This window comes from Ranitomeya variabilis, chromosome 3 (genome assembly GCF_051348905.1).
Source record: "Ranitomeya variabilis isolate aRanVar5 chromosome 3, aRanVar5.hap1, whole genome shotgun sequence".
In the NCBI taxonomy this organism is placed as follows: Eukaryota; Metazoa; Chordata; class Amphibia; order Anura; family Dendrobatidae; genus Ranitomeya; species Ranitomeya variabilis.
The window spans coordinates 242,530,748-242,554,559 of NC_135234.1; the positions used below are offsets into that span (position 1 = coordinate 242,530,748).

The following is a 23,812-nucleotide window of genomic DNA, read 5'->3' on the forward strand; positions in this document are numbered from 1 at the left end:
CCAGTGCTGGGCAGTGGCGAGCAGACGCATTTGGGACTAAGTCCTGCTTTTCCCCTTCTGAGCATGCCCAGGGCAAGATCTCCTGTTGGAGATCGAGGGTCACATGCTCAGATACTGCAGCAGGAAGGTCCTGAAGGTGCTCAACTTCTGTGGCAGCTTCCCATTGGTCCTTTTTTGGAAGGTCCTGTTCATGCTGCAGCTATATAAGCTTTGCATGACCGCACGGCCATGCGTTAGTGTAAACTTGTAAACATGTGTGTGTTGATGTGTGAAAGTCGTTCATTAATTATCCCCTCCCTTGTGTATGACTGCTCGCGTAAGGTGGATGATTGCTATCTAGCGCCCGACTTAGCCATCAGCACGTGACACACAATACAGCATCTAACTGCTGTGACCGCTAGTGCGGCGCCGTGCGCTTTCACAGCGCTTTCCTGGCCCAAACCTGGGTGGTTAGTGGCGTCCGCCAGTGCGGCACCGCACACACTCTCGTGCATCTTTATTATTATTTCGTTCACTCTGACACCCCAGTTGCGGTGTCGAGCACAAGAGGTCTATATAGACTCAAATCCTGTGTCTTGAGATTGAGTTCTGAGGCTCCTTGCTTGCGCTCTTGGTGCGGTACTGCGGCCCTGTGACACTACAGGGTTCGCTTCCTTCACACAGGGTGAAGTTAACCCATGAGTGTATCCACATTGTACCGCCATATAGTCCGTCATTACTTGGCAGCAGGTTCCATCTCTGCACGGTGGACCCCGGGCTGCGAACGCACCTTACTCTATCTTTCTTATTATCTGGTGCGTTCTGCTAGCCCTAACAACTAGTCTGCATGCATAAATAGTACCTTGTCCTTGTCATCAGCTTCATCAACACCTACTGCTTTTCATACACCCCCTCCTCCACCTCTGTTGAATCGCCAGTTCTCCATTTGTGTGCCCAAGAAACGTGGTCAATCATTCAATTATGTGCAAATTGTACTCACATGTCGAAGTTCACCATTTGATGGCAGACTACCTTTATTGTACTGCCTTTAGTGGAATAATGAGCACTTCTATGGAAGATACCTAGTCACTATTACTTGTAGTGCTAAAACTTTGTCCATGCCGGGTTTGGGCACATAATGCAATTTTTTTTTCAAAAAAATATATGGTGTTATATACATAATTTTTCCATACAACTCACCTTCTTCCTAATTTGGGGTGAAATTCAAATTTATTATGACTGCATCTGGGGTGACTTTTCCTAGTTTCACTCAAATTTAATTCAAATTTCTTTGTGTCATGGAAATTGTTGCATTACCAGGAAAACTTGTGCTCCTTAATCTGTGAAGCTTTTGCACAGTGACTGGTTGCTGATCATACAGTATGTCTGACCACTCTTTCTCAACTCACTGCATACTACACTTCCCATTATGTTTGGCCCTTGCGCAGGGCAGAAAGGAATACATGTCAGAAAGGTCAAAAAATATTAAAATTAAATTAAAGTATGAATCCAAAATCATTTTGCTTCTATGACTATGATTGCCGTTTTCATCCTTAAATTTTTTTAAAAAATGTGTGTATTCTTAATCGGTCAAGTTTTTGCATTGCGAACGGTGGATGACCGCATGTATTTCCTTCTCTCTGCAGAGTCAACAATTCCCTGCATGTGCAGTCACTGCATTACACATACCAGAAAAGGAAACATTTTCATGGGATTAAGGATGCTGCATAAGTGAGTATAATAAAATAAATAAATTAATACTGACATATCCAGCCTGCAATATACTGTCAGAGAAGGGATTTAGCTAATCTGCTGGCTTTGTCGCATCCAAGAAAACCAAGTTATCCTCCACCAGCATGGAAAACTTTCATTCACCTACAGCTGATGCCAAAGATGTCTGAAAGCATCTTATTCCACTCTCCAATTGCAATAAACGTGTACATTTGCCTGACAGTTATTCAATGTATATTGGTAGCGCTATTAATAATTTCCGCGATTAGATAATTGATTTCATCTGAATAATTGCTGGGTTTGGAAGAAGCAGCAGTCAGCATCAATTTTTGAATAGAGACTTTTTTTGGGAAAGTATTCTCAACCTGCATCTTGCAACTGTTTGATCAGTTTTGTCACAGAAAACAGGTTAAACTGATACATTTATTGAGGTTTGTGTTATGACCCCAATGGCGAGGGTCTCAGAGATATCAGCAAGTCTGCGAAGTACAAAAATCCAGCTCATAGGGCAGTGGTAACTGGGTTGACCATATATCTACTCCTAACGCCAACACTAGAAGTAGCCGGGGAACATGCCTACGTTGGTCGCTAGATGTCTCGCGCCAGCCGGAGGACTAACTACCCCTAGAAGAGGAAAACAAAGACCTCTCTTGCCTCCAGAGAATAGACCCCAAAAGTTGGATACAAGCCCCCCACAAATAATAACGGTGAGGTAAGAGGAAATGACAAACACAGAGATGAACTAGTTTTAGCAAAGAGAGGCCCACTCACTAATAGCAGAATGTAGTAAGATAACTTATATGGTCAACAAAAACCCTACAAAAATCCACACTGGAGATTCAAGAACCCCCGAACCGTCTAACGGCCCGGGGGGAGAACTCCAGCCTCCCTAGAGCTTCCAGCAAGGATAGGATACAGATTATGTACAAGCTGGACAAAAATGCAAACAAAAAACAATAGCAAAAAGCAAGAAAGCAGACTTAGCTTAATCAAGCAGGAACCAGGATCAGAAGACAAGAGCACTACAGATTAGCTCTGATATCAACGTTGCCAGGCATTGAACTGAAGGTCCAGGGAGCTAATATAGCAACACCCCTGACCTAACGACCCAGGTGAGCATACAAGGGATGAAAGACATACCCAGAGTAAAAACACTAGTAACCACTAGAGGGAGCCAAAAGGTAAATTCACAACAGGTTTGCAACTGGATTTTAATGAGAAGGCTATTCGGTAGCCAATACCTTATAAATCTGTATCCTGAGTTCTGCAGCCACTAGTTCACCACTATCTTCTGAATCTGTGATCAGAACCAAGGGATGACAATATGTAGTAACCATTTACTGTCCTTTTATATCTAGTGTGAGGCCTTTAGAATAGTCAAGAGACTCGGAATATAGGCTCAATAAAGCAAGACTGGCATTTAATAAGCCAGTCGTGATAAACTGTGTGCTGCAGTAAGTTGTGTCAAATTCATTAAGAGGTGTGCGTTTAGTGTTAGCTGGAGAAACTGGGGTGATTGTCCCTGCGGGGTGCACTTATACCCTCCCGATCTAATAGGATGGGCTTCACTGATAGACTGTAGACCAGACAATGCACCATACATGTATCTGTGTGACACTGTACAAGCTTTATCCATGTGGGTTGCGAGCTTTCATATTTTGGTAATAGTATCGACCAGCTTTCTAGTGTTGGCCTGGGAAATTGAGTTGTCTGTCCCTGTGGGGTGTATGTATGTAGTGCTGGCGAGATCTAATTGTATGGGCAACATCTTAGGCTGCAAACCAGACACTAAACTATACATATTTGTGTGACTGGTGCCTTCAGCAAACCATGTCCATGTGCATGATAGCATGACATGAATGAGCAACGATGAGGCCAAATGGCATGATGTTAGGGTAAATAACATCATGCTGGAAAAAAACTGATTATATTATTTCAAACACCACATCATTATAAATTATATAAAGATAACAGAAGCTTTTCTAAATCAGACTTCAAATTTTCTGTCGCCAGGAGAAAAGAAAACTATTGGAAGAAGCTACCTTATAAGTCAATGAGCAGAAATAAGTACATGTAGCTCATGTAAAATCATTATCAAAGAGCCAGTTAAAACAGACATGAATAGCAAAAAAACCACTGATGGACCAGATCAAGGCATACATTTGGGCGTTTTGTTGTTTTACTTATTCAAAGCAACTATTCCTTTTCTAACACTTTGAGAATTACAGTTTTTGTTGTGATTCCTACATGTAGCCAGGGAAGCATTTCTGTTGTCTACAAAACAAGGCTTCATTTATACTATGATGCTACTTCCTCTTACGCATGATTATTTTTTTACTATCATTATACACTGATTTCTGTTGATTGGCTGTATATTATATTTTGGAGTAGTTCTCAGTTGCTAAATGCAAATATTTGGGGTTGTCTATTAAGACAATGTTTTAGCGATTACCTATAAGTCAACGTCTGACCCTTTAATGGGCCTTGCGACATAACTTGGAATATTAAGCTAAGACAGAAAACCAATCTAGTACACTGAGCGTGGAGCAGGAGCAGACTGGTCAGGGGTCAGAGGGGCATATGCTGGTTCCCAAGATGCTGTCCAGGTCCACACTGTACATTTGAATATGTTTAGGTACTGGCCTGGCACATCAGAGTGATGCAGACTTTGTGGGTTGCATCTACTTGAGTGACATCACTCAGCGCTCCTGGTTCTGCTTCTTCCCTTCTTCCTGCCATAGAGGAGCTTGTGATTCGTAAACGAGACCACAGTGGTAAATATGAGGTCATCATAGTGCCAGGGCAGGAGGTCTTGAGTGAAGGGGTAGCAGGAAGGATGCTGCTCAAATCCTGATAAGCTCACAAAGGATTCTCTGTTTTCTGGTCATCAGGCCTCTCTGCTTAGAATGTTTGTGAGTTTTTGCAGGAGTCTGAGTTTGATGTAGATCAGTTGGCACTGTTAGTGGGATTCATTGGCTCCAGAGTCACCCAATATGCAGGAAAATTGAGTCTCCTGCAATAAATCACACTGTGCCCCAGCAGAGCGACCACAGACATCAGCATACGGAATCCTACACAGACTGTTAACACCTGAACCATACTATGCGACTCAATATATGTAAAGTGCTGCAGAGCACATGTCAGAACACAGCTGCTGTTCAGTTTCGCTCTGGCACTTTACAGACAAGCAGTGTCCCAGTCCCAGTGTGCTCATTCGTAGGCCACAAGCCATGAGTCTTCTTGGGAATGATGCAACAAGTTTTGCACACCTGGATTTGGGGATCCTCTGCCATTCTTCCTTGCAGACCCTCTCCAGTTCTGTCAGGATGGATGGTGAACGTTGGTGGACAGCCATTTTCAGGACTCTCCAGAGATGCTCAATTGGGTTTAGGTCAGGGCTCTGGATGGGCCAGTCAAGAATGGTCGCAGAGTTGTTCTGAAGCCACTCCTTTGTTATTTTAGCTGTGTGCTTAAAGTCATTGCCTTTTTGGAAGGTGAACCTTTGGCCAAGTCTGATGTGCAGAGCACTCTAGAAGAGGTTTTCATCCAGAATATCTCTGTACTTGGCCGCATTCATGTTTCCTTCAATGGCAACCAGTCATCCTGTCCCTGCAGCTAAAAAAACCTCCATAGCATGATGCTGCCACCACTATGTTGGGATTGTATTGGGCAGGTGATGAGCAGTGCCTGGTTTTCTCCACACATACTGCTTAGAATTATCACCAAAAAGGTCTATCTTCATCTCATCAGACCAGAGAATCTTATTTCTCATAGTCTGGGAGTCCTTCGTGTGTTTTCTTTAGCAAACTCTATGTGGACTTTCATATGTCTTGCACAGAGGAGAGGCTTCCATCTGGCCACTTTGCCTGGTGGAGGGCTGCAGTGATGGTTGACTTTGTGGAACTTTCTCCCATCTCCCTACTGAATCTGCAGCTCAACAACAGTGATCTTGGATTTCTTCTTTACCTCACTCACCAAGACTCTTCTCCCATGATTGCTCAGTTTGGCTGGACAGCCAGGTCTAGGAAGACTTCTGGTGGTCCCATACTTCTTCCATTTAAGGATTATAAAGGCCACTGTGCTCTTAGGAACCTTGAGTACTGCAGAAATTATTTTGTAACCTTGGCCAGATCTGTGCCTTGCCACAATTCTGTCTCTGAGCTCCTTGACAAGTTCCTTTGACCTCATGATTCTCTTTTGGTCTGACATGCACTGTGAGCTGTGAGGTCTTATATAGAGAGGTGTGTGCCTTTCCAAATCAAGTCCTATCAGTTTAATTGAACACAGCTTGACTCCAATGAAGGAGTAGAACAATCTCAAGGAGGATCATAAGGAAATGGACAGCATGTGACTTAAATATGAGTGTCTGAGCAAGGGGTCTGAATACTTATGACCATATGATATTTCAGGGTTTTTTTATATATATATTTGCAAAAAATTCTTCAATTCTGTTTTTTTTCAGTCAAGATGAGGTGCAGAGTATACATTAATGAGAAAAAAATGTACTTTTTTGAATTTACCAAATGGCTGCAATGAAACAAAGAAAGAAAAATCTAAAGGGGGCTGAATACTTTCCGTACCCCCTGTATATTGGATTTTTATGTTTGACAGCTGTCACTCACTAAAATATGCTTTTTATTGCTAAAAATTGTTTTTGCATCACCACATTTTGAGAGATATAATATTTCCATATTTTGGCCCACAGAGTCATGTGAGGTCTTGTATTTAGTGAATGGAGTTGACGTTATTATTGGTACCATTTTTGGGCACAAGACATTTTTTGATCAATTTCTATACTGCTTTTTGTGAGGCAGAATGAACAAAAATCAAATCAGCAATTCAGGAATTTCTTTTGGGGGGGTGGTTTATGCCATTACGTGTGTGATAAGTTTGATACAGAAGTTTTTTTCTTCTGTTCAGTCAAATTGCAGCGATACCTCATTTATATCTTTTTTTATGTTTTGGTGCTTTTATACAATAAAAATTATTTTATAGAAAAAATAATTATTTTTGCATCGCTTTATTTTGAGAGCTATAACTTCTTTATTTTTCCACTTATGGAGCTGTATGGCAGCTTGTTTTTTGCAGGACAAAATTACGTTTTCATCGGTACCATGATGATGATAAGCATTGCTTTTTCCTTTGTTTTTTATTTAATTTTTTATGGTGTTCACTAAAGGGGCTAACTAGTGGGACAGTTTTATAGCTCGGGTCATTGTGGACGTGGCGATACTGAATATGTGTACTTTTTTTTTTTTCCATTGAAATATGTACTTAGCGACACAATATCTTTTGATTTTTTATTATTATTTTAGATTTTTTTTATATTTTTACAATTATTTAAACTTTTTTACTTTGTCCTACTATAGGACAGTCATTAATTGCAGGCTGATCGTTTCTACAGCATGGGGATACAGCAGCATCCCCATGCTGTAGAGACTGTCAGCTCTGTACTGACAGACAAACTTGCTCATCGTGCACTGGGCATGATCAGCAAGTTTCCTAGGTCTGGTGACCCAGATGTCATCATAACAATATCAAGTCACCATGCCAATGATCAGGACCCCACGTCACGCAGTGGGATCTCCGATCCAAAGGCAGAGGGTTGTTATATGCTGTTGCTGTGTGCTTGACTCCCTATAGACTAAAATTTGCCAGCCAGCTACTTGTGTAGTCTTACATACCAGCTTGGAGGCTAAGGCTGTGCTCGCACACTGCAATCACATTGCATTTTGGGGGTGTTTTTAAAAGGTATTGCAGAAAATGCTGCAGTTTTACATGAATCACAGGTAAAAAATGCACTGTGACTAAGGGTATTAAAAAGAGCTAGTCAACACAAAAGTTATTCTAATATTTTAGTTCAGCCAAATGTTACTCTGCGCTGACGAGTGGTAAATACACATCAACAGTTGTCTGTAGATTGATTATTTGACTTGGATCATATCCCTGGATATTTTGCTGCTGCTAGGCTTGCTTAAGCGTAGGATATAGAGTGTAGGAGTAAAATTCTATAACTTAAATAGCATATTGCTATAACTAACCAATAATATGTTATTCTACAAATAAATCATGCAATCTAAATACACATTTCTTGAACAAATTTCACATTAAATTTGTATAGAGTTGAGAAGTCAGCTTAAAATGATCTATTATAGTGGTAATTATGTATATGATATCTCTGTCTCAGTTCTATGTCTCATTTGAATACAAATAATTGATAGAAAGAATACCATGTAATTTGATAATAAGCATTCAACAGAAATCACCAGAGCAATGTATTCCTTATTGCTAAAAGAGGGGAAGATGTAAGGACACCTAATTTCCACCTTCTGATCCACTCCATCTAGTGAAAAAGATTGCCCAGCAGTCAAAAATCAAAGTCACACTGTCCTGGTGAGATCCGGAATGGTAACAGGTCTTAGCATGCCAAGAGAAGAGACACGCAAGCAAGTGAAAATTTGGTCTCTGCTAGGTGATGAAAGTCACAGTGTATTTTTTCAAATTCTTTTAACAAAACATAGAATTTCATCCATTTTATTAGCTTGATAAATCCCTGGTCTTCAGGCTTGTTATACAGTACTACAGTAGATTATTGGTGGCTAGAATACAAAAAGCTCATAAATAAAAAATAATTGTAATTGTTCCAGAAAAAGACTATATTCACTGAGGGTCAATACACATGGAGGTTTAAAACCTTGCATTAAAAACAAAAAGTATGTTCCACCAAACACATTGAAATTTTTTTTATATAACTTAATTGCACAAAATAGTTGTTGAGGCATCCATAAAATTCCATACATTTTCCTTATGAGTAATAATATATTTTTGCAATGAATGTAGTTGACAATATGAGTTTAGGTAAAAAACAGATTGTCTAGATAGTTATGACCAGAAAAAAAAAATGTATTGGATTTGTTATCAAGACTGTCTAAAAGTAAAACTGGCCTTCTTGTCCATAGCAACCAATCACAGCTTTTCTTCCATTTCATTAACTAACAGATTAAAGCTGCACTCTGAAATGCTATAGTGTGTAAAAATCAAATATATGAAATAGGAACTGCATTACTGCTCTAGAAAATATATTAAAAAATGAAAGTATGTAGCGCACAAATTGGCCAATTTGTGTGAGTCCAACAGCAAGCGACAAGCCATACCACTTTGTTGGGACCGTAAACCTAACATGAAACCTATTCTGTGCTAAAAGACTACAATTATTTTGGCAGATAGGATCAAAATCTATTTAAAAATGCCTTAGGCTGATGAGAGGAGAGCTCAGTAACAGGGTGTGTACTGCAAATATTAAAAAAATGACATGTGCTTACAAACAAAAAACATATGTGTGAACAGTTGCAAGCTAAGAGAGTCCCTCTACACAACTAATTTGATACAGGAAAGATAAATATCTTGGTACCGTGTTAGCCAGTAGATAGAAAAATATTTAGAATTGAGAGTCTTCAGTGGTTGCAACCACTGAGGACTCTCAATTCTAAATATTTTTCTACACAACTAACCAATTAATGCTTCACTTTGAAGCATTCCAAAGTTATTACCACATGAACTGAGACTGGACAGAATTGTAAAATTTGGCTTGGTCATTAAGGTCTAAATTGGCTTGGTCACTAAGAGGTTAAAGCTGCACTCTAACGCTGTAGTATGTAAACATTGAATATATAAAATTCAAATTTCATTACTGCTGTAGAAAACATGTTAAAAGTGTAGGTACTTGGGGGCGTGGCCTGACTGCGGAAGAGATCAGTCGCACACATCAGGAGCTCCTTCTCAACCCTTCCTTCAAAGGCCTTTTACTCCTCACCGGAGCCTGTTTTTGATCTTTTATAAGATCAGGACTGCGACACTTCTCCTGGGGAGACTTTATACCAGCGGTGCCCCTATTTCTGTGCAACCTCCGCCTGGGAATTTGAGCTGCAGCGTGGTGCCGTGTGAGTGGGTGTGCGCCACCTTGGCCCCAGCATATTTGGTGGACGGAGGAGACCCTGTGGAGGTACAGTCGTTCCCGGATCTGGATACACTCCCCTTCGCTCCCTCTTTGCCCTGCCGCTTACCTCTCCTGTCACCCCCTCGGCTCCAGCGGTACTGATGTGCGGCTCCGGTGGTGCCGCGCCTTTCTGGATGTGGCTGCTTGCTCTCGTGCTCCCTGTTTGCTGCCGCTCTGGCGGGACGCACTCCGGTGTGTGGGTGGCACGCTCGGCGGTCAGACGTGGGGCTGGATCCTCGTCTGGTGGCCCCGGGCTTGGTCGGCGCTCGGGAGTCACGGTGTGGAGAGAGGCGGGCCTTGGAATTGTTTCCCACCACAGCCGGCGTCATCTTGACTTATGCTCTGCAACTGAGTACGCTGCCGCCCGCTGCGACTGCTGATCTTGAGGCCGGGGCTAGGATCACCTGTACCCCCTGCTTCTCTCACTGGCCTTCTCACCTGCTGCCCCATACCCGGATTATAGCATACCCCTGATAATCCAGCATAGCTGGTCCTGCATACGTTAACCCTTCATCGCCTGGACTGAAGCTGCAGGGACCTGGATGATTTTCTCTTTATGGCTATTTTCTGCACTTTCCATAAATAATCTATATACTGTCGCTGATTTGTTCTTATGCCCAGCCAGCACACTGTCTCCTTCCTGCGGTGCTACTTTTACCTCAAGTAAACAACTCACACCCTCTGTTGTTATTTATCTAGCTGGAGCTGGGGCTGGACATTCTCAGGACGCCCTATTAGCCACAATAAAAGGAGCTTACATTGGGCCTTTCACCTGCTTCAGGACTCATTTTATTTACATTTTTTTTGTTTTGTTTTTTGCCTCTAAAACCAATGCAGCCATATCAGTTTTCTTTTCTCTTTTTTCTCTTTTTTTTTTGCTCTCTCATGCTCTTATAGCGGCACCTAGTGCACATGTTGGGTACTACGCTGCAACTTCCAATGCATAATTAACCAGTTTTACATATGTCCAAGTTGTAAACAATAAACATAAGGATGAATGACGTCGGGGAGATCAAAACATCCAACACTGCGGAGACACCATCACGTGTTTCTCAACGCAGTGATCCAGAACAAGTTGTAAACAAAGCCTCTCACATTAAAAGCACCCACAATGGTCAAATCTCAGAAAGAACGTGAAAAAACAGCGAACAAAGCCACTGCAGACGAACAAAAAAAAAATGTGCATGGGGATCTAGACAAATATCTAAAGAAGAAATCTGACAACTCACAGTCCCCGGCAAGAAGATCCTTTAAAAAATCTACCTCTTTTGATATTCTGGAGGAGACTGACCTCAGCGGAGACGACTCGGATATCAACTCCATGATGGATGATCCCGCCCCTATCTCCAGAGCTTTTATGAAAAAATTAATGGCCCAAAATATGAAGCCCACTTTGGAAGAGTTGACGGGTGTGCGCTCGGACCTTCAACAACTGGGACACAGAGTCGAAGCTTTGGAATCTGCCAATACAGAGACTGTTGATGCTCTTAACTGTCTCAATGAACAAATAATTAATCAACAACATCACCTCTATGCTGATTTACTAGCATCAGAGGACCAGGAGAACAGGAGCAGAAGGAAGAACGTCCGTATAAGAGGCATCCCTGAGTCCTTCGCACATGAAGCTCTGGAAAACGTAATACGAGATATCTTTGCCAATCTCATCAGCCAAGACAGAGCTGCCACAATCACTATTGAGAGAGTACATCGAGCTCTGAGACCTAAACCAAAGCAGGATGAACCCCCCAGGGACGTTATCTGTGGTCTCCTCAGCTATGTGGACACAACAGCCATCCTAGCAAGTGCCAGAGAACAGGACAAAATCTTGTATGACAATTCACAACTCCAACTTTTTCAGGACCTGGCTCCTTCCACTCTTGCAAAAAGAAGGATTCTTAGACCCCTTCTGTCAGTTTTAAGAGCCAAGAATCTGAACTATAAATGGCTGTATCCTTTTGGCCTTGCTATCAACTTAGGAGGCCGACAAATTTCCATTCGCTCACCGGAAGACCTTTGGAATGCTTGGGACTCCTTAGGCATCCCTCCGATTGATTTACCTTCTTGGTTGCCGATTGACACCAACTGGACTCTCCCTTCAATATCTAGACCTCAGGATTGGTCTTTGAAGAAGAAACACGCTTCCCCTAAAATCAAGAAGCAGGATCCCAAGAAACACCCACCTTGATTTCACAATATTAAAAGCACTGTTCCTGTTTTTACTTGCCTACTAAAGTTTTACGGGCAAAATGTCTTTATCCTATGTCTGCAATTTTACTGTTTGCACTCCATCTGCAATTCAAATTCTTTCCCTTTTCTCTCTCCCCTTCCCTTACCTTCTCTCATTATCTAGTTTGCAACTTGGACTCCCTCGCCTATGTTTGGGTCTTTCTAGCCCCCCCCCCCCATGTTAGGCTAGCCTATGTTTGTAAAAAGTTTGCTGATTACCTTGTTCTCTCCCTTTTCCAGGTTCTCAGCTGAGTCAGAATTCCTCAAGAATGAAGCTAACTGCGAGTAGTCAGGTTGGTCCGGGCTCTGTCACCTTGGCTTCTTTCAACGTCAAAGGTCTGAATTCCCCAGCTAAACGTAACCAAATCTTTACCCTTTTAAAACGATAACATTCACAAATTATCTTCCTACAGGAAACCCATTTTAAAGTCGGTAGAGTCCCAAATACGTCCTTTTCCCCCTATCCCATCTGGTTTAACAGCTGTAGTCCTTCCTCCCCTAAAGGAGTGAGTATAGCTCTTAGAAAAGGCCTACCATTCTCACTAAAAGATTGCCTAAGTGGATTGCTAATACTATGGTAACCTTTGTGAATCTATACGCCCCTAACATTCACCAAGTGAAATGGATCACAAACACATTAGACACTCTACAACTCTTTAAAAAAGGACTTCTGATCGTAGGGGGAGATTTCAATTTAACACTACAACCCGAGATAGATACCTCTAGTGGTTCCTCCCCATCTCCCTCACATTATGACATAAACTCTTGAATAAACTAGAAACCCTTCAACTCATAGACCCTTGGCGCCTTTCTCACCCTACCACAAAAGACTACACATTCTTCTCCCCTCCTCACTCCTCATATCACCGAATTGACCTTTTCCTAATCCATGCTCAGGCCCTACCACTAATAAAAGACACCAATATAGGAGTCATTTCCATCTCGGACCATGCTCCTATCTTTATGGATCTCATTATCAAATCACTACCCCGACCTGCCTTAACTTGGAGATTAAACGAATCTCTTCTGGACTCTCCAGATAATATGGGAAAAATAAAAACCGTACTATTGCAGTATTTTGCTGAAAACAACACTAAGAACCAACTCACCCCTAATATATGGGAAGCCCATAAAGCGGTCCTCAGAGGGGAATTAATTTCTATTGCTTCCTATGCTAAAAAACAGAGGGAGAACGTTTTTAAAACATATTCACACCGAGGCGGGCAAGAGAGTGGCTGGCTCCGACAAGATTGCTGAAGCTTTTAGACAATATTATGAATCACTCTACAATCTAGACCTACCTGAACCTATGAGAGAGTGCCCTGCTGCTGAGGACAGGATCCACAGTTTCTTAGCTCCCCTCTCCCTCCCCAAAGTCCTCCCCAAGGATCACTTAGCTCTTCTCTCTAAAATTACTATTCAAGAAATTAAAGACTACCTTCAAACCATACCAAATAACAAAACCCCAGGTCCAGACGGTTTCCCTGTGAGTTACTACAGAAAGTTTTCAGACATTCTTCTCCCCCACCTAGTTGTCCTATTCAACTCATTTCTGGAAGGGAAGGGTCCTCCTACTCAATCCCTAGAGGCGTATATCACTGTTATTCCCAAGGAGGGCAGAGACAGCGGCCTCTGTAGTAATTATAGGCCTATCTCCTTGCTCAATACCGATCTAAAATTATGGGCAAAGATTCTGGCTGCCAGAATTAATGGTGTTCTAGAAACACTAATACATCCTGACCAAGTTGGCTTTGTTAGAGGAAGAGAGGGTAAGGTCAACTCTATCAAAACTCTTCTGGCTATCTCTCATGCTAAGCACTCTGGCATCCCCCTTGCCATTCTGTCGACAGACGCCGAGAAGGCCTTCAATAGAATCAGCTGGCACTATCTGATTTGCACCTTAAAAAAATTTGAGTTTCCTCCTCCATTCATAGAGGCTATCATGACCCTTTACACGACTCCATCTGCTAAGGTCAGAGTGAATGGTTAATTTTCAAATTCCTTCAGGATCAGAAATGGAACTAGACAGGGCTGCCCTCTCTCCCCTTCCCTTTTCGTGTTGGTGATGGAGACCTTGATCCAGAGAATTAGGCAAGAACTGGATATTAGAGGCTTAACCGTGGGCCAATATGAATTCAAGACAGCTGCGTTTGCTGATGACCTTCTTCTCTTGATCTCGAATCCCAAAACAGCCTTCTCCAGTCTTTTAAATGTATTTAATGAATTTGGTATTGTCTCACACTTTAAAATCAACATGAACAAGTCGGAAGTTTTGAATATCTCAATTCCAGCTAAAGTATCCAAGATACTTAAACAAACTACCCCTTTTAACTGGCCCCCAGAGAAATTAAAATTCCTAGGGATATATCTCGCTACAGACCCTACAGACCCTACTTCACTCTTTAAATTTAACTTTTTACCCTTACTAACCAAGATACAAACTCTACTCAAATCTTATGACTTACCTTATCTTTCCTGGATGTGGAGGGTTAATGTTATCAAATCCTACATTCTCCCCAAAAATTTTTATGTAATGAATATGGTCCCCATCCCTATCCCTAATTCTTTCTTCACCTCCGTGATTAAATTGGTTGCAAATTATCTTTGTAGATCTAAAAGAGCCAGACTTCCCCCTAAAATTCTTTATCTACCTAAAAATAAAGGTGGACTTGGCCTCCCAACTTTAAGACCTACTACCACGCAATTCACCTTGCTAGATGGTTACGTCTGGTTAAGTCTATTATAGATCCTAAAACTCCTAACTTCGAAATCACTCTGATGGGTAATAATGCTGATATCATTCTATGGTCCTCCTGTGCTCCTCCCTCTCACTCACTCGATGCTATTACTCACAACACCTTAGCCATTCGACGCTCTCTAGTTCCTAACAAAGTACCTCATTGCTACTTTTTAGATAATATCCCACTGAAGATCATCCCTTGGCTTACTGACCCCAATTACACTGATGTTTTTGGTCTTTGGGACTCGTTACCTAACCTTCCAATCTCACACCTCCTTTCCAACCAAATCCCCTGTATAGATGCTTGGCCAAGGGATGCCAAGAGATGACCCCACGACCTTCTACAAAAGCACCATGTAACTTTTATACTTTCCAAACTCAAATCAGTACAAAAAAATAACTCTGAGTGGCTCTGGCTAGAATTTTTAGTAGGCCTTAGATCTCCTCCCTCCAAGCTAATTTCAAAAATGTACGCTAACCTCATTTGTCCACCCACTTAGTTCAAACCACTCTATTTATCTTCATGGGAATCAGAATTAAAGCTTTCTTTGTCCCCTCAAGAATCAAACCAAATTTTGAGTAATTCCCACGGCCTCTCAAGATGTATCTCGCTACAGGAAAACTCCTTTAAAATTCTATCACGCTGGTATAGAACACCCGAAATATTATGGAACATGGGTTTATCTTCCTCTCCTCTATGCTGGAGGTGTTCAAATTCGGTGGGCTTCCTGTCACATATTTTTTAGATGTGCCCTATTATCTCCAAATACTGGTTAGATATTAATAAATACCTCCGTCACTTAAGCTTGATTACACAGGATCTATCACCTCAAGAAGTTTTACTCTCGCTCCCTACACACGTGTTTAAACCCCCAAAACATGATTTACTCCCTCTTTTGTTGGCAGCGGCAAAGCATCTGATTTCACTTCATTGGAGACAAGCGTCCCCCCCCCACTTTGAACGAGTGGATTAATAAAGTCCAAGATATTTATAGAATGGAAGAATTGTCAAGCTGGGAATCACACACACATGAAAAAATTCTACTTTCCTGGGGACCTTGGGTTAGCATTGACCACCCCCTCCCATGAATGTCATACACTCATTCATTGCCCATTCACTTCCTGAGCCTTCCTCAATCATTAGACTCCACTAGAGCCAAGGTGCGGAGCCCGACCTCAACTAACAACTTATTTAGTTATTCTGCTATGCTTTTATTGTCTGCTCGCAAGATGTGTGTTTGCCTCTAATTACCTTTTGTGTCTTACTGACTCATTCTTACAGGTCTCCGGAAGATACGGTTTCGGTCTTGTTGGAGACTTCTCTATAACCATTTGCTCTTACTTCCTGGAATACTGTTTTCCCCCTTGCTTATACAATTCTTTTTTTGGTATCTACCTGGCTATTCACTTGCTGTTTGATCTGAATGTTCCTCATCTCGATGTAATGCTATATTCGTTATCCTCTGGATCAACCGTGTAATACAAATCTTCATTGTTTATTCTGTGATCAGCCACTGTTGGTTACTCTATAGGATGCTGTTATGTTATATTTTCAAAAAATTCTCTTAAATAATTAAAAAAAAAAAAAGTGTAGGTACTTAGCACACAAATTGGCCAAGTTGTCTGAGCCCAACAGCCAGTGACAAGGCGTAACTAGAGATGAGCGAACGTGCTCACCACTGCTTGTTACTCACCCGAGAATCACTGTTCTAGGTGTACTCGGCGAGCACCGAGCATTTCCGGGATTATTCGGTGGGAGCTCGGGTCTCTGCCCTGCAATTCTGACGCTCTGTAGAACATACAGGGATTGTCTGCCATGCACTGTTTGGCCTCTTTAACACTTCAGACTTTTTGTTTCCATCACAATCCGTTATTTTGTGAAAAAAACGGATCCAGCAAAAGTTGGTGCTGGATCGTTTTTTTTTTTCTCATAGACTTATATTAGTGATGGATTGTGACGGATGGCCTTCCGTTTCATCCGTCATATGACTGATCCGTTGTAAATTCTGTGTCTGTCGGGCTGAGATAACGCAGCTAGAAACGTTTTTTGTGTTTTTCAGAAAATTGTGCAGCAACGGATCCTGCACTGTCCGGCATAGGCAATAATGGAAGCCTATGGACACAGGATCTGTCGCTGTGTTTCAAAAGACGGAATCCAGCGACAGACTCCATTTTTTTTAAACTGAGCATGCCTGTAAGGCATCAGGTATAAGAGACCGGATGCCGCCCTGATCAGCGCCTTCAGCTCCGGACTCGGCTAGTGTAGGGAGAGCTGCTGCTGAGATAGGGTCAGATTTGTTCTTTTATTAGTTAGTGTGGGTCTACCATCACAGAATCCTCAAATCCACATAAAGCAACAGTCCTTTTTAGGGCTAATTAGGGAGTATATTGATTGCAGTGCTAGGTAGGCAGGGGAGTCTATGTGCACATATCCACAGCAGTGCAAGGCATGCAGGCACTGTATGTGAGTATAGAGATCTCACTGAATACATCAAGCAGGTCCATTACTGTCTGCTGCTGTTGGTTTTATATACACCTAGCTGCAGGTTTCTGTGGCTAGGATTAAATTTTTTGGCACCTGAATCCTGCTATTTTTATTACAAAGCAATCCAGAGCCCCTTTTTTTTCTACATTTATTTGCTTTGTCACGCTGCAGACTACAGCCAGGTCATTTTAATACAACAGCCTGAAAATCTAGCAATTTTAGGGTATGTGTCCATGTGTAGGAAACGCTGCGTGTTTGACGCTGCGCAGAGCTGCAGCATCAAACACGTAGCGTCCAGATGTTACAGCATAGTGGAGGGGATTTTATCAAATCCCGTCTCCACTATGCGTGGTAACACGCACCCGGCAGCCCTGCGCCGCCGCAAGGTATATCACAGGGCCCTATGTGTGGGGTGCGATGATGCCGGATGTGTGCAATTAACACATCCAGCATCCTCGCGTCACAGAAGGGGCGGGGCTTAGGGTGGAGTGGGTTTGCCGCTCCGTCCATACCGCCGGCCATCCTGAAGGTGGACACATACCCTAAAACTGTTTTTTTTTGTCCCAGGCATCAGATGTGAGTGCACAGAAAATTCTGGCCTTTTTTTGGTACTGTAGTATTTTTTGGAGTGTCTTACATTTTTGGACACCATTTTGAGGACCAAAAAAATCTTTATCTGGCCAAAAAATATTTAGCTACAGTTCTTATATTTATCACTGTTTTGTACGCCACATGCATCGCATATCATCCTTCTAAACATTTAACAATTTTAGTACTCCAACATTTTTTTTTAGTGTCTTAGCCTACTGATTGACACAATTTTGATGGGCTCAAAAAACTCCAGGCCACATATTGAAGAGTGTGATATCTCCGGCAGACTACTGGTCTATCTGTGCTCTACAAATAGTTCATTTTCAGGCCTACATTCCACTTTTTTGGCTGTCTGCTACTCTAGGTCTATACACTATTTTGGGGTAAAAAATAAAACATACAGGCCACATATTGAACAGTCTGTTATCTCTGTCAGACGCCTGGTCTATCTGTGCTCTACAAATAGTTGCTTTTCAGGACTATATTCCACTTTTTTTGCTGTCTGCTACAATAGGTCTATACACTATTTTGGGGTAAAAAATAAAAAAAATAAAAAAATACAGGTCACGTATTGAACAGTCTGTTATCTCCGTCAGATTCCTGGTCTATCTGTGCTCTAGAATTAGTTGCTTTTCAGGACTACATTCCACTTTTTTGGCTATCTGCTTCCCTAGGTCTATACACTATTTTGGGGTAAAAAATAAAAAAAATACAGGCCATGTATTGAACAGTCTGGTATCTCTGTGACACGTCTCATCTATCTGTGGCCTACAAATTGTGTCATTAGATTAGAGTCGATGCTTGCATTCACCTTTTTATTAAAATGGGCAAGGCACATGGCAAGGAGCAGGGAAGTGGACGTAATGATGATGGTGCATGCAGAGGTCGAGGCTATGGGCAAGCTGAAAGTGAACCACAACAAACACCAACATCTTCTCGCAACAGATTCCTGTCAGAATTCATAGGGCACGACAGAACAGCACTCTTGACACCTGAGCAGCGTGAAAAGGTAGTTGGTTGGATGGCGGATAATGCTTCCAGTCACTTTGCCACCACCACCAGCACCCTGTCTTCCACATGGTCAAGCCTGAGTAGCTGTGACCCTGCACCGCATATTCCTCACCCTGTTCCTCCTTCCTCCCAACATGATGAGTATCCTGAGACAACCGATCCACCACTTGGAAACTCCGAAGAGTTGTTCACTTTTCCATTTATCGATTCGTGCCTCTCTCCCGGTCCACTTGAAGCAAGGCAAGATGAGATTCCTTGTAATGATGCCCAAATATTTGAGCAGCCACAGTCACATGAAGGCGTGTCACAAGAGGTGGACGATGATGAAACACAATTGCCAGAAACTCAGGAGGAGGACCAGGGGCGGAAATGGATGAAAAGGTGGTGGATGATATAGTAACTGACCCAACCTGACAGGAGGACATGAAGAGCAAGGACAGGATCATGCAGGGGGATGAAGGCATAGCAACCCAACAGGCAGGAAGACGCTGTGTGTTGTCTGCAGACAGAAGGCGGGCAACCGTTCCACACAACACCAATCTGACAGAAGTTGCCAGTCCAACTGTAAGGTCTTTACGAGACTAATTGTTTTTTAAAGACTCTGAAGATAACCCCAAACAGCAGGGGTAGCAAAACTACCAGCCTGACCACCACCAGCATGATGCACGTCCTCCCAACCCCAAGGATTGTGGACCCTACATCAATCAGGGTTGCCCCCACAGTTTACAGCTCTTGCACCTCCTCCTCCTCTTCTTCAGCCTGAAATCAACACATCAGTCAGAAGCTGGAAGCACTGCAGCACTGCCTCAGCCAAGTGGCAATAGGCTGTGATTAAGCTAATCTGCATAGGTGACAAACCGCACAATGTAGAAGAGTTGTGGACAGTGCTGAAAGAGCAGTCAGATATTTGGATGACACTGCTGAACCTACAGCCAGGCATGGTCGTGTGTGACAATGGCTGGAACCTGGTGGTGCCTCTGAGGCAAGGTCAGCTCACACACGTACCTTGCCTGGCCCATGTGCTTAACCTCATTGTTCAATGTTTTCTGAAAAGCTTCCCGGAGCTGCTAGTGAAAGTACGCCATCTGGCTGCCCATTTTAGAAAGTCAGCTACACCTTTAGCCGCCCTTGCGGTGCTTCAGCAGCATTTGCAGCTTATGGCTCACTGACTGGTGTGTGATGTCCACCCGCACTGGAACTCTACACTGCATATGTTGGAAAGGATTTGCGAGCAGAGGAGGTCAGTTGTTGACTACCAACATCAGCAAGGCCATCAATATTCAGAATATTCAGTTCAGACTCCACACATTAGACCACAGGAGTGGACATGGATGTCAGACATATGTACCATCCTACAAAACTTTTAGGACTGCACCAAGATGGTGAGCGGCGATGACGCCATAAACAGCGTCGCCATCCCACTTCTCAGCATTCTGAAAACCTCTCTGCTCACAATTAAAGAGGATGCATTACTGGCAGAGCACATGGACCAAGGAACATACAGGAGGATTACACTCAGCCCAGCCTCATGTCTTCCCAACGTGGATTGGTAGGCAATGAGGTGGAGGAGGAACGGGAGCTACTTTCATGCTCTATAGACAGTACTACAAACACAGCTGTTATACCATCTGTTCAGCGGGGTTGGCCTGAGGACAGGGAGGAGGAGGATGAGGATGAAGAGGAGGAGGACAGCATGATCAGTCATCCTGTTGGTGAGGACATGGAAGTCTTGCCTGTTAGCAGTCTGGCATGCATGGCTGACTTTATGTTGCACTGCTTTTCACGTGACCCTCGCATTATAAAAAATTTTGGTGACACTCATTACTGGTTGGTGACTTTTCTAGACCCATACTACAAGGAGAACTTTCAATCTTTTCTGCCAGAGGCAGAGAGATGTACTAAAATGTTGCAGCACCAGAGGGCCCTTGTAGCGGAATTACTAAGAAAATTCCCATGTGAGAACACTGGCAGCAGACGTCAGAGTTTGTTGTACAACCAAGGAGTCCAAGCGAGAGAGACAGAAGTACAATCCAGCTCAGGCAGGGGAACATTGGCAAAGTTCTGGGACAGTTTTCTCAGACCCTTCCATCGTGCTGGCACAGAGGCAACGGGTGCTGTCACAAGAAGTGCAATGTTTGGGAAGGTGCTGAGGGAGTACCTTGCAGATCGTACGAATGTCCTCCGTGATTTCTCTGTGCCTTTTAATTATTGGGTATCCAAGCTGGACACGTGGCATGAACTGGCTCTCTATGCCTTGGAGGTCCTGGCCTACTCTGCTGCTAGCGTTCTGTCAGAGCGTGTTTTTAGTGCAGCTGGTGGAATTATAACAGATAAGCGCATCCGCCTGTCAACTGAAAATGCTGACAGGCTGACTCTTATAAAAATGAACAAGGGCTGGATTGGGCAAGATTTCTGTACACGACCAAGTGAAAACAGCAAAACATAACTTGTAATGCATTGTCTTTTTTGTGGAGGTGTATTGTCATGCACTTCTCCCCAACCACACATGGCTATCCGCTTCCTGATTTCATCTGTTTGGTGTTATCCTTCTTATCCACATCCTCATCATCCACAACCAGTACAACACAAGGGTGAACGTATTCTGTGATGCAAAAGTCTCTAAATTTTTCTGCAAGGGTGTTTTTCAGATGCCCATTACTAATTAGAAACCAAAATAAACTCCCCCAAGGGGAACTGTCATCAAAATGAGATGTACGTATATTTTTCCCATTTATTCTTATATATTCCAGTTTTAATATCTCTGCACCGTCCTTTTATGACCAAGTGTATACCTCTACAATATGAAAATATTTAAATACTATTATATTTTTTTATATCCCTGTCTCTGAGCTGTTGCTAGGGACAAACATATCTTGTTTGACACAATCTGGCATCATATATATGAACCTGTGTTCGCCCCTCCCTTTTGTAATTTACTTTCATTGGTGGATTCACATCCTTTTTTCTTTTTTTATTTCAGTATGATTTTTCTTTATGTTTCCTCATTCTCCACCACTAGATCACCAGGCTTAACGTCTTCTGTGCCGCTACAGGCAGTCCAATTTTTGTCAAAGGTGTCTATGTTTCTCATAGCATATTTTTTAAAAATGTATCACCCTTGGGGAAATGTTTGCCAGACCAGGGCATTACAAGTCTAGGAGACACACTACTTTACATTGTGCCTATTTTTTCATGAGGCCTTCAGCAAAGTCTCCTCATTCTCCACCACTAGTTCACAAGGCTTAACATCTTCTGTGCCACTACAGGCAGTCACATTTTTGGCAAGGGTGTCTATGATGTCCATAGTATATTTTTTAAAAATGTATCCCCCTTTGGGGAAATGTTTGTCAGACCATGCACTGCGTGTATAGGCATTACAAGTCTAGGAGACACACTCCTTTACATTGGGCCTAGTTTTTACTGAGGCCTTCAGCAATGTTTCCTCATTCTCCACCACTAGATCACCAGGCTTAACGTATTCTGTGCCGCCACAGGCAGTCCAATTTTTGGCAAGGGTGTCTATGATGCCCATAGTATATTTTTAAACATGTATCCCCCTTGGGGAAATGTTTGTCAGCCCATGCACTGCGTTTATGGGCATTACAAGTCTAGGAGACACACTCCTTTACATTGTGCGTAGTCTTTTATGAGGCCTTCAGCAATGTCTCCTCATTCTCTACCAATAGATCACCAGGCTTAACATATTCTGTGCTGCTACAGGCACTCCAATTTTTGGCAAGGGTGTCTATGATGCCCATAGTATATTTTTAAAAAATGTATCCCCCTTGGGAAAATGTTTGTCAGACCATGCACTGCGTGTATGGGCATTACAAGCGTAGGAGACACACTCCTTTACATTGTGCCTATTTTTTCATGAGGCCTTCAGCAATGTCTTCTCATTCTCCACCACTAGATCACCATGCTTAACTTGTTCTGTGATGCTTCAGGCAGTCCAATTTTTGCCAAGCCTGTCTATGATGTCCATAAAAGATTTTAAAAAAGGTACCCTCCATGGTGAATTGTTTCTCAGCCCATGCACTTCGTGTATGGTCATTACAAGCCTAGTAATCCCGCTCCTTATCATTGGGCCTAGTTTTTAATGAAGCCTTCCTCCACCTCTCATCATTTTCCACTACTAGATCACCAGGGTTCATGTGTTCCATGCTGCTACAGACAGTCAATTTTTTAGCAAGGGTGTCTGTGATCCCCATTAAATAATTTTTAAAAATGTACCCCCCATGGGGAAATGTTTGTCAGCCCAAACACTTAGTGTATGGGTATTACGAGTCTAGGGGACAGTTTTTTTATGTGGCTCTCCTCCATGTTTCTTCCAAGGGGGATTGGGGTGCATGCAAATTTTGGTCAAGGTGGCCCTTGCATTCAAAGCATAAGGAAACAGTATGGCAGGACCATCTGAAATTGTGAAGTGGGTTTTCCTGTGGCCATCCAGTACCTGGGTTCAAAAGCTTACCGGAGTGCATATGACTTGATAGCAGGGCAGGCCTTGCAGGTAATACATAAGAAAACAGTATGGCAGGACCAACTGAAGAATGTGAAGTGGGTTTTCCTGTTGCCATCCAGTACCTGGATTCAAAAAGCTCATTGGGGTGCATATAACTTGATAGCAGGACAGGCCTTGCAGGTAGCGTTGAGCGAAACGGATCGGTCATTTTCATAAATCGTCGACTTTTAGGCAAAGTTGGGTTTCATGAAACCCGAACCGATCCTAGTGTGGGATCGGCCACGCGGTCGGCGATCAGAGCGCCAAAGTCGCATTTCGTATGACGCTGTTACCGCCGTTTTTCATCCAATGAAGGAGGACGCAGAGTGTGGGCAGCGTGATGACATAGGTCTCGGTCCCCACCATCTTAGAGAAGGGCATGACAGTGATTGGCTGGCTTTCTGCGGCGTCACAGGGGCTATAAAGGGGTGTGCACGCTGACAGCCATTTTACTTCTGCCGATCTTAGCATAGGGAGAGGTTGCTGCAGCTTCATCAGAAGAAGGTATATAGTTAGGGAGGGAAGATTAACCCCCAAACCGCTTGTGCTGTA

General features: G+C 42.8%; 1 long non-coding RNA gene across 1 annotated transcript in view; it reads left to right on the plus strand.

Annotated features, from left to right (window-relative positions):
• The first annotated feature begins 1,670 nt into the window (after positions 1-1,670).
• The window catches only part of LOC143818124 (uncharacterized), a 145,624-nt gene continuing 123,482 nt past the window's right edge, over positions 1,671-23,812 (plus strand). The window contains exons 1-2 of the long non-coding RNA XR_013224329.1: positions 1,671-1,710; positions 12,173-12,225. This is a non-coding gene — a long non-coding RNA (uncharacterized LOC143818124). The remainder of the gene's footprint in view (positions 1,711-12,172; positions 12,226-23,812) is intronic.